Source organism: Hevea brasiliensis, unplaced genomic scaffold (assembly GCF_030052815.1).
Source record: "Hevea brasiliensis isolate MT/VB/25A 57/8 unplaced genomic scaffold, ASM3005281v1 Scaf313, whole genome shotgun sequence".
Taxonomy (NCBI): Eukaryota; Viridiplantae; Streptophyta; class Magnoliopsida; order Malpighiales; family Euphorbiaceae; genus Hevea; species Hevea brasiliensis.
This window is the reverse complement of record NW_026614822.1, coordinates 82,091-94,108: the sequence shown is the minus strand read 5'-3', so window position 1 is coordinate 94,108 and position 12,018 is coordinate 82,091. Positions and strand designations below refer to the sequence as shown.

The window sequence follows — 12,018 nt, the reverse complement described above, 5'->3', positions numbered from 1 at the left end:
TTTCCACTTACACTTAAGATCACGGATTTTCTATAAAATTTGCGGAAAATTCAAATAAATCAAAATTATAAATAAATGATATAATTGGTAAAAATTTGCACTTAGTGACTAATAAATAAATAAATTAAGAAAGAGTAAATTGTAATGGAATAAAATATGGTGCTCCAAAGACACTCGTGTGGCATATCTTGCTCGGCTTCACCGTAGACTGCAAGGGTATCACACTCTCAACCTCTAAAACTTAGGAGATATAGCTTTTATAAACTACTCTCTCAACTTCTAAAAACTAGTATAACATCATTACTAAATAGTATAAATAAGATAAGTAGTGTTTTGACTCTTATCAAAATGCTAAATATTACTTTAAAAGTTATTGCCGAACAGGGCCTATATAGCGATTTAAAGTAGAAGTGTTACATTAGCTATTAAATATAAAAATAGTTGTATCATCTTGTTGATCCTAATCAAAACGATCTTTCAACCTCTAAAAATTAGAAGGGATAATTTTTTATGAACCACTCCTTCAATCTCTAAACACTACTATAAACGCTATATCATCAAATAATACAAGTAAGAGAGGTATTATTTTAATTATAGTCAAAATATTAAATACTATTTTAAAAGCTATTATCAAATAATGCCTAGACTAACTTTTATATGTATATATATATGTAAAAGAGTTTAATCTATGTGAATTTAAATCTTGGAGTTGATTTTTTTTCTTATTGACCTCATTCGTATTTTTTTTTTTGACAAAACTTATTCTTGAAAATTTTCGCTTAAATTAATTATATAGTATATCACCATTTTTATGAAATATTAAGGGGTTGTCTTCTGTTTAATAGTAGAAACTATAGGAAGTTTTTCAAATTTGCGTGAATCTCTCTGAATGCCACAGCTTCAAGCCTAACCATGCACTTCTATCTCCGATTTTCGTCTTCCATGACACTTGTGATGCTTATGTAGACTAGTTATCTTTTTTTCATATTTTCTTTTGTAATTAGTATTTTTTTTAATCACCATTCTGTAGATGACCAAAAAATGTTCTGAGAAACCCTTAAGAAATATGGTTTCCTAAATTCTGAAAACCAAGTTTTTTGAATAAATTCCTCTTCAGAATACTGGTCAATCTTGTTTCAGGCACATGAAGGAAAGAAAACGATAAAAAAAAAAAACATATATCGAATATTTTATCGAAGAAAAGAATGGATTATTCTTCAATGAAGAAATCATTCAAATCCCATGGCTCTTACAAACAAGCAAGGATAATCGCAGAGGGTGGAAGTTCAGGACAAGATTCAAGAAACCATGAAGAGTTACCTATTCTTTCCCATCAACAATCAGATGATCCCCAAGAAATTTCACAGCCATCAACCCTGGTTGGAGGAGGAGCTAACCACCCTGAGTTCATCGTCAAGGTCGATGCTTCCAGCGCCAACAATGATGTCAATACTATTCATAAGACACTGAGGGAACCTAGCTTCGGTTATATGAATGAGAAGAAAGAAGTGGAGGATCAACCATCGAATATTGTGGATGACGAGATTTCTTTAGACATGGATATGGATATGGAAATGGATGAGCTAAGACGGGAATTACGTGATGAAAACTTGCCATCTTTCCAAGAGTCTTCATTGAACAGTCAACCTTCCAAGGAAATTCGAGTTTCATTTGAACCCTCTCTTTCTATTAATAGTTCAGTCGAGTCTGTTAGAAGGCGATATAAAGATTTGCAGGATGATAAAGATGGGTCATTTAATAGTACTCATTCGCAACAGCAACAACAACAAAGATGTGATGAAGTGTTGAAGTGCACATCAAATGCATCATTTCGAACTCAAACTAGTAGATTATCAAGACTAAAAACGAAATCAAGGCTTTTAGACCCATCACCAGGTGAATTGGGGATGATGTCAGGGAGGGTAAAATCTGAACAATTGAAATCTGGGCTGTTAGTTAAGCCTGGGGATGATGATGAAGACGACCCATTGGAATATGAGGATTTGCCTGAAGAGTATAAAAGGGTTCATTTAAGTCCACTGACTGTGCTTCAATGGTTGAGTTTGATTGCAATTATAGCTTTATTGGCGTGTAGTCTTTCTATATCTACTTGGAAGGAAAGGACCTTTTTAGAGCTTAAATTATGGAAGTGGGAGGTTTTGTTGTTGGTTTTGATATGTGGGAGGTTGGTTTCCGGTTGGGGGGTTCGCATAATAGTATTTTTTATTGAGAGAAATTTTCTTTTACGAAAAAGGGTATTATATTTTGTATATGGCTTAAGAAATGGAGTGCAGAATTGTTGGTGGTTAGGGCTTGTCTTGTTGGCTTGGCATTTTTTGTTTGATGCCAAGGTTAGAAGGGAGACCAAAGGTGAAATTCTGAAATATGTTACAAAAATCTTAATATGCTTTTTGGCGGCCAATTTCATATGGTTGCTTAAAACTTTGATGGTTAAGGTTCTTGCTTCATCTTTCCATGTTAGTACCTATTTTGATAGGATTCAGGAGTCGATCTATAATCAGTTTGTAATTGAGACATTATCAGGTCCACCATTGATTGAAATACAAAGAAATGAGGAGGAACAAGAGAAGACTGCTGCTGAGATTCGTAAATTGCAAAATGCTGGAGTTACTGTACTCCAGAACTTAAGGCAACTGTGTTCTCACCATCAAAGAGTGGTAGAATAGGTTTCAATGGGGGACAACAGAAGAGTTTAATGAGATCAAAAAGGGTAGACAAAAAGGTAAATAATGAGATAACTATTGACCACTTGCACAAATTGAATACTAAGAATATTTCAGCCTGGAATATGAAGAGGTTGATGAATATTGTAAGACATGGTTCTCTATCAACTTTGGAAGAGCAAATTTAGATGCAAATAATGATGATGAATATGCAGTAGAGATCAGAAGTGAATATGAGGCTAAAGCTGCTGCAAGAAAAATTTTTAATAATGTGGCTTGCCGTGGATCAAAGTGAGTTATTTGAATTTATAATTAAGATATATATACTTTCATGCATTCATTAATTATACTTTATTATTAGCAATCTATCAACTTTTCAAACTTCTCAATGCTAAGTTCCATTTTAAAATATGAAGAATTGAATTATTAGATTCATCTTTATATGTGATGGAAGGTTATTTTTTAGCATAATGCATATACTTTTCATGTGTAAAAGGTCTTAATTATTGAAGTTATACATTATGTATATTGTTGATTTTATTTTATTGTTTTTTTCCTCTTAACCTTTTCACGTATATATAGAGTTTTAGAATACAATTTCATTTATATATAGTAATATAGAGATAATAAAAAGAAATTAAAGAAAATCAATACATGTTAAAATATTTTATTATCAAATGATGGACGAGAAGGAAAAAATTCTCAAGAAAAATTAGTGACATATGAGGTTAATATAACAATCAAATAAAATTATGTTTAATTAATTAGTTTGTCATAATGCCAAAAAAAAGATTTAATATTATTGAAAGATAAAAAAAAAAATGAATAAATAACAGAGACTTTTATTGTTTTAATATATCATGAAAATATTTTTTAAGTGAAAATTCTCCATTCATAAGATACATATAATGGTAATAAATATTATTAAATATTTTATTTTGTATAGAATTCACCATATGCATACATATTAGACTGTCTAGTTCTTTGTGTTGCAAACCATTTTTTTTATTATTTTTGTTGCAATATTTTCTTGTTTCTTTTTTTTTCATTTATATGTATATATTGATTTAAAGGCTATAATTATTATTAAATGTAATTTTAATATCATTGTTATTAGGAGTAAAGATATATTTTCTTTAATTAATATTACTTTTTAAAATAAAGTTTTCTTATTATCTCTAGTCTAGCATTAAATTAAGTTATATATTCATAGTTTTGTCTAATTCTAACATATTGTTATTTTTATAAAATAATACCAATTAATTTATGTGGTAGGTACATTTACTTGGAAGATTTATTGCGATTTATGAAAGAAGATGAAGCTTTAAAAACAATGAGTTTATTTGAAGGAGCATCTGAAACAAGTCGAATCAATAAATCTTCCTAAAGAATTGGGTGGTAAGAATTCAAATGATATTTTAATCCATGGTTTATAAAATGCTTTAATGAAATAGCATTATGCATCAATAGATAATATTTGATTGTTATAGGTGAATGCTTTTAGAGAGAGAAGAGCACTTGCCTTGACATTAAATGACACAAAAACAGCAGTAAACAAGCTTCATCAGGTGGTAAACGTAGTAGTTGGCGTTATTATATTGGTTATCTGGCTACTCATTCTTGGAATTGCCACAAGCAAATTTGTTATGTTCATGGGATCGCAGATTGTGGTTGTATCTTTCATTTTTGGGAATACTGCCAGGACATTGTTTGAGTCTATCATCTTCCTATTCTTCGTCCACCCATTTGATGTAGGTGATTTGTGTGAAGTGGATGGAAGACAGGTATATCATTTTACTTCCATCTTTATATACCCTTACTTTATTTATTATAATTTCTTTTTCTTTCATAAAAATTATATTAGTGATATTGAATCGCTTTTTAAAATTGTGAGTCTCGATGATAAGAATGACAATTATTTCCGAAGTAGATCAGTCTCATCCCAAATCTGATCAAATTTTCCCGATCCCATATTTTGCAGAATGGGGACAAGGAGACCCCATTCCGAATCACCATAATCTATTCCACACAATAATTTATTATTATTTTTATTAAAAATTAATTTATTTTTATATATTTATGTATTTAACTATGATGATTTTTTTAACAAAAATATAAATATATTATTAAGATTATGTTTAAGAATTATATATCTCACTTATAATTTATTTTTTATTAATAAATAATTTTGCATTATATAATAATAAATTAAAATGAAAAAAAGCTCCTCGGGGAAATTGGCCCTCCCACTCCCAGCAAGAAAGTCCCTTTCTTGATCTGGAGCTCTTGTGGAGCGAGAAAAGAGGAAGCAACCTCTGCTTCCAATCTACCCTGCTGCCATTCATAATCTTGAGTTTGGAGTCTAAGTCAAAATAAGCTATAAAAAAAAAAAAAAAAAAAAAAAAATTATATGTTCCAACAAATTTAATTTCATGCAGCTTAGAGTTGAGGAGATGAACATCCTAACCACCATCTTCCTCAGAGATGACAATCTTAAGGTTATATACCACAACAACATTCTGGCAACTAAAGCTATTGGCAACTTCTATCGTAGTCCAGACATGGGCGATGGAGTTGAATTCTTCATCCACGTATCGACTCCTGCAGAAAAGATTGCTCTTATGAAACAGAGAATAACCAGGTATGCAAATTAAAAATTATTTACCTAGCTATTGACATCATTATTTATTCACTAATTATGGGGCTTTGAGAGGAAAGATTTGAGAATATCATGTCGCTAAGAATTATATTTATATGTGATTATTTACTTTATCACTAACAATAGCATCCTAATTTTTTTTTAGTATTTTACAATTTTGTCTTTAAGATATGACAAAAACCATAATTTAATATCTTTATTTTTTTATGAGTAATAAGTTAATTCTTGAGATATGTTTCTGTTAACAAAATAGTCCTTCTATTAAATTTTAATGCTACTCAAACCATAATTAAAGCAATCAATTGAAATTCAAAGGATTAAAAAAATTTTCAGAATGGATTGCTAGAACTATGTAACAATTTATTGCATAGTGTAGGAAATTAATACTTCAAAATTTGAAATTCCCTTTTGATTTACCTCATAAATAACTTTGTATATTTATGAATTTTTATTTAACTCATTTAATGTTGTTGCATTTACATTGAGTGTAAGAAAGAGCACTTTTATCCCAATACAATTTTTATATTGCTGGAACTAGCAGACTTACATAAGGTGAAAGTGGCAGTATGGTGTAGGCAATAGAATAAAACCACCAAGACCAGGGGTTGAAATTTGAAAGGAGAGCTCTATTATTGGATGAAATGGTGAAAATATTCTGAAGGAGCTTGACATTCAATACCGTTTATTCCCATTGATGTCAACATTCATAATGATGCCTCCTTTGACCCCTTTATAGCCCTCATTGAAGTGGGGATTTACTTTCTATTTTCATCATTCTTGTGGATTTCAATCATGTTCAGAGTGAGATAATTTCCACGTGCAATGGCAGTGAATTACAATAGCTTAATTTTCTACTGAGTTAAATAAGTTAGCTACCATAGGAAAGCATAATCAATGGGCATTGCATTAGGTGCTAAATCATTTTTATGTATAATTTTATCAATCCTATTATTTGGAGCTTCTCTTTTATAGTTTATTGTTCTCTTGCTTGTTCCATGTATAGTTGTTATATGTATAGATTTTTCCATGTATAGTTGTTATATGTATAGACTTTCTATGTATAGACTTTCTTTAGCTCAAAGGCTTTATGCTATTTAGAGGAGTATTGAATTTCTAGGAACAAATGATGTAATAAAGAGATTGATTAACCCCAATATTGGCTTTGACAAACAATAAATTATATTAGACCATAAATGTATAAATTGTTAGCGTAGCTAAAGCTAAACTCAAATCAGCACATATACCCATTGATGAAACATCTACAATTGCTCCTCGTAGAACAACTGTATCTCACCCACTGAGATATGGTTTTCATGAAAAGAACAAGAGTTGTCTATCATGAAGAAGTAGATCACGGAGATGATCCACTTACCTATGAAGAAGTTATATCGTATATAAACTCTTCAAAATGGATTGATGCTATGAAATCCGAGATTGATTCCATGTATAAGAATCAAGTTTGGGATCTTGTTGACCCACTCAAGGTATTGTACCTATAGGGAACAAATGGGTTTTCAAGAAGAAAATTGGTTCATGGAAAGGTAGAGACCTATAAGGCAAGGCTAGTAGCGAAAGGGTTTCGCCAAAGGCAAGGAATAGACTATGAGGAGACTTTCTCGCTCACATGCTTAAATCAATTAGGATTTTATTAGCACAATGATACTATGATTATGAGATTTGGCAGATGGATGTCAAAATACCTTTTCTCAATGGATACATTGAAGAAAACATTTTCATGGAACAACCTAGGGTTTTGAATCCCAAGATGGTTCCAAGGTATGCAAGCTAAAGCGATCCATTTATGGGTTGAAACAAGCTTGAGGAGTTGGAACATCCGCTTTGATGAAGCCATTAAATCCTTTGGTTTTATCAAAAATGAGGATGAGCCATGTGTATATAAGAAGGTTAGTGATGAGCTATCACTTTCCTTGTCTTATATGTGGATGACATAACGTTGATAGGTAATGACACATGTATGTTGACAACTATAAAGGTATGGTTGTCAAATACATTCTCCATGAAAGACTTAGGGAGGCAACCTATATTCTTGGGATTCGTGATCTATAGAGATAGAGCTAAAAAGAATAATAGGTTTATCCCAAAGTCTATACTTGGAAAAGGTGTTAAAGAGGTTTAACATGCTTGATTCCAAGAGAGGATTGTTACCAAGTGAGACATGGTATCCATCTTTCTAAAGAGATGTCTCCAAAGACACCAAGAAAGAGATAAGATGGCGAGGATTCCATATGCTTCGCCATTGGAAGTTTAATGTATGCAATGTTGTGTACTAGGCCGGATATTGCATATGCTGTTAGTTTGACTAGCAAGTATCAATCCAATCCAGGTTTGGAACACTTGATAGATGTAAAGAATAACATTAAGTAATTGAGAAGAACTAAGGATTTATTCTTGATTTATGGAGGTGAAGACTTGCAATTAGATGGTTATAATCGATTCTCGACTTCCAATCGATATCGATGATAGAAAGTCTACCGATATGTGTTCATTTGTAATGGAGGTGCAACATTGGAAGAGTTCCAAACAGAGCATGACCGCAGATTCCACTATCGAGGTCGAGTATATTGTCGCATCGATGTCGCAAAAAGAAGTCGCTTGGATAAAGAAGTTCGTGATGTAACTTACATGAGTTCCTTCCATTGAGTCGCCAGCCTCCACTACACCGTGACTACAATGGAGTAGTCATACAGCAAGGAACCAAGGTCTCACCCAAAATCCAAACACATAGAAAGGCACTACCACATTATTAGAGATATAGTTGGGCAAGGCGATTTAGCCATGCGTAAAATAGCATCGCTTGAAAATCCACCGATCCATTCACTAAGCCTATGTCACGCACTCGCTAGACTGACATCTTGAGAAGATAGGTCTAAGATATTGTAATGAATGGCTCTAGTGCTAGTGGGAGATTGTTAGTAGTATGCCCTAGAGCATATCATTTAGTATGTATCTTGTACATAATTTTATTAATAAAAGGCATTTCCACTTTTCCGCTTACATAATATATTTATGTGTAATAGAAAAGGTCCATTGATATTTTGTTAGAAATATTATTCTTAAGTTGTTAAGAATATGAGTGACAATATTTCTAGCACAAAGTATCATAAATAGGTTCACAATCGAGGATACTTCATAATAAGGACATGACTTATCCAGAAAGATTGTATTCATGTTTGTTCCTAAGTTATTTATATGAGATATAAATAAGATGGAATGGTGAGTCTCATGCCATATAACAAACATGATAGGCACTTATAAATGATAAGTAGGTCGAACCAAAGGACACTTATGACAAGCACATGGAGTTTACTCTTGTCAATGTTTTGTCATAAATCATATCAGCATATAATCTTTAGACCGAGATAGCACAGCTTATCTTGTATATAGGTAGTTTGAGTTTGATAACGCTTTCATACTTGTACTATGTATGGGTATATGGGCATGTGTTGGCTCTCGCTAGTTATATATGGAGGTAGGTGCTGATCAAGATGGAATCTGCCTCTAAGTAAATAGCTTATAAAATCCTATGTTCATTTAATTGTTCTTGATGTTTCAAGTTCCTGCCAGACAGATAGATTTATTCGTAAAAGAGTTTCGATGAGAAAATCTTTTAATCAAGAACTGGAATTAAAAGAGAACATAATATTCATAGCAAATGGAGTTTGACATAAACCATGATTCCAAATTTTGAGTTGGGATTTTGTAACAGAGAGATTCTAGTGCATGGTAACATATGATTATAGGTTTATTTAAGGTAAATCTTATTACTAATTGGGTGGCCATGGCATGCTATGCTAGGTGTTAACCATGGTCTATGAGGTTCATAAAATGATTTAGAGAAATCATTTATGGTAAGAAAGAGTTCTGATGATATTAAGAGTTGATATCATGTCTCATTGCCAATTAGTGATGAGCCTAGTAAGTCACACACATACACAAGTTATCACCTATTTAAATATGATTTAATTAATTAATTAAAGAGTTTAATTGATTAATTAAACAGGTTTGGTTTGCAATTAAATTGCAAAGTCCCTAGCATGACTTGAAACCAAATCTAGATTATTAGATGTATAATATAAGTTAAATTTATATTTAAAGTGTTTAAATATGAATTTAATTAATGAGAAATTAATTAATAGATTAATTAATTAATTTATATTTGATATAAATTAATTAGAAGAAGAAAATAATTATTTTGGGTTAAGAACTCAAAATTAAGACACAGGGCATTTTGGTCATTCATACAGACACGTGGCACCATGAGATGGTGACACATGGGATTACACATAAGCTTGCCAAATTTTTTTTTTTAATCATGTAAGATGATTAAAATCAAGATTAAATATAGGTTTGACACTTGGCACAATGTGATTGGGTCACTTAAACCTAGAGCTAATCAAAAGGTGACATGTGGCTAGGGTTTAATGTGTTAACCTAGCTATTAAGTGTGGTTATGAAAAAATAACCAGCAGCCTCTCTCTCATTTGTCACGCCACTTTGAGCCTCTCCAGCTATTTCTCTTCATCTCTCATTAATTCAAAGAGATTAGCCATCAATCTCTTGAATTAAGAACACTAGAAATTGTTTCTAGTGTCCTCGCTTACATCTCTAATCTCTTAAAAGGCGTAACTTGAATTTCTAATTAATAGAAAAGCTTTAGAGGCTGTTCAAGGGCTGCCATAGGTGTTCTTGGTGTGGATAAGCTAGAGGGACAACATTTGGTATCCTCAAGACGATTCAAAGGCGCAGACACGCCAAAGGCATCAAGAAGTTAGTGTAATCGTTCTGATTTAATCTAGGTTCTAAAATTAACTGATTAATTTTAAAATCTTAAATGGCAAATACATATCCAAAACATATTAAAAGAGTTTTAATATGTTGTTTATCATTGAAATCAAATAGATAAAAATAAATCTTGCATGGTGCATGTGACCCTAGGCTAAATTTTTGAATTCAATGGTATAATCTTGTGTTTTTACGCCTGCCTTCACTAATGATATTAAGAGTTGATATCATGTCTCATTGCCAATTGCGATGAGCCTAATAAGTCATACACATACACAAGTAATCATCAATTAAATATGATTTAATTAATTAATTAAAGTTTAATTGATTAATTAAATAGGTTTGGTTTGCAATTAGATTGCAAAGTCCAGAGTACGACTTGAAACCAAATCTAGGTTATTGGATTTATAGTATAAATTGAATTTATTTTTAAAGTGTTTAAATATGAATTTAATTATGAGAAATTAATTAATAAAGATTAATTAATTAATTTATATTTGATATAAATTGATTAGAAGAATAGAAATAATTATTTTGGGTTGAGAACTCAAAATTAAGACACAGGGGTATTTTGGTCATTTCACAGGGTGACATATGGCACCATGAGATGGTGACACATGGCACTAAACATAGCTTGCAATTGTCTTTTAATCATGTATGATGATCAAAGACAATATTAAATCTTAGTTTGACACTTGACACAATGTGATTGGGTCAATTAAACTAAGAGCCAATTAGAAGTGACATGTGGCAAGGGTTTTAAGTGGTGACCTAGCTATATAAGGGAAAGGATAAAAAAACAAAAAAAATACAAGCTGCTATTTGTTTCATTGGTGCCACCACCCAAGGCATCTCTCCCTTCTCTTCTTCTTCATCTCTCACCAATTCAAAGAGAATTACCAACATTCTCTTAAATTAAAAATACTAGAAATTATTTATAGTGTCCTGTATACATCTGTAATCTCTCAAAAGGAAAAACCTGATTTTATAATTAATTGGAAAAGCTTTAGAAGATGTTCAAGGGGCTGCCATTAGTGATCTTAGTGTGGACAAGCTAGAGGGACAACATCTGGTGTTCCAGGCGCATCCCAATGGTGCCAAACACACTGCAGTGCATCAAAAAGGTTAGTGCAATTGTTCTTGATCAAATCTAGGGTTCTAATGAATTAATCTATTAATTCTAAAATATTAACTGGAAAATGTAGATCCAAAAACATATTAAAAGAGTTTTAATAAGTTGTTTTCCATTGAAATCAAATAAATAAAAATGAATCTTGCATGATACATGTGACCCTAAATGAAAAATTTTTGAATTCAATGATCTAAACTTATGTTTTTCATGCTTTCGCTCCTTCAATTGGTATCAGAGCCACTATATTTGCCATTTAAATTGTTGATTATATGATTTAATAGTGTGATTTGATCATGAGATGATTAAATCATTGCTGGTTGCAATGAAAAAGGTGGCGCCATGGATGGGACTCCATACGTGCACATGGTTTGTGCACTCCTTATAGTGCGCGTGGTTTTGGGCAATGTTTGTGCAATTATTGTATGATCTAATGCTCATAATTATGTCCATTTTATGTCTAATTAAATTGTTTAATTAGAGTTTTAATCACACAATTGAATTTTGATTCAAATCTAAATTTTTAAAATTGTTTGAATGAGATTCAAATCTGAATTTTTAAATTTGGTTGAATGAGATTCAAATCTGAATTTTTAAATTTGTTTGAATAAGATTCAAATTTGAATTTTTTAAATTTGGTTGAATGATATTCAAATCTGAATTTTTAAATTTATTTGAATGAGATTCAAATCTGAATTTTTTAAATTTGGTTGAATGAGATTCAAATCTAAATTTTTAAATTT

General features: G+C 31.3%; 1 pseudogene; it reads left to right on the top strand.

Annotated features, from left to right (window-relative positions):
* The first annotated feature begins 1,205 nt into the window (after nucleotides 1–1,205).
* Nucleotides 1,206–6,079, top strand: LOC110656496 (mechanosensitive ion channel protein 8-like; annotated as a pseudogene).
* Nucleotides 6,080–12,018: the final 5,939 nt, after the last annotated feature.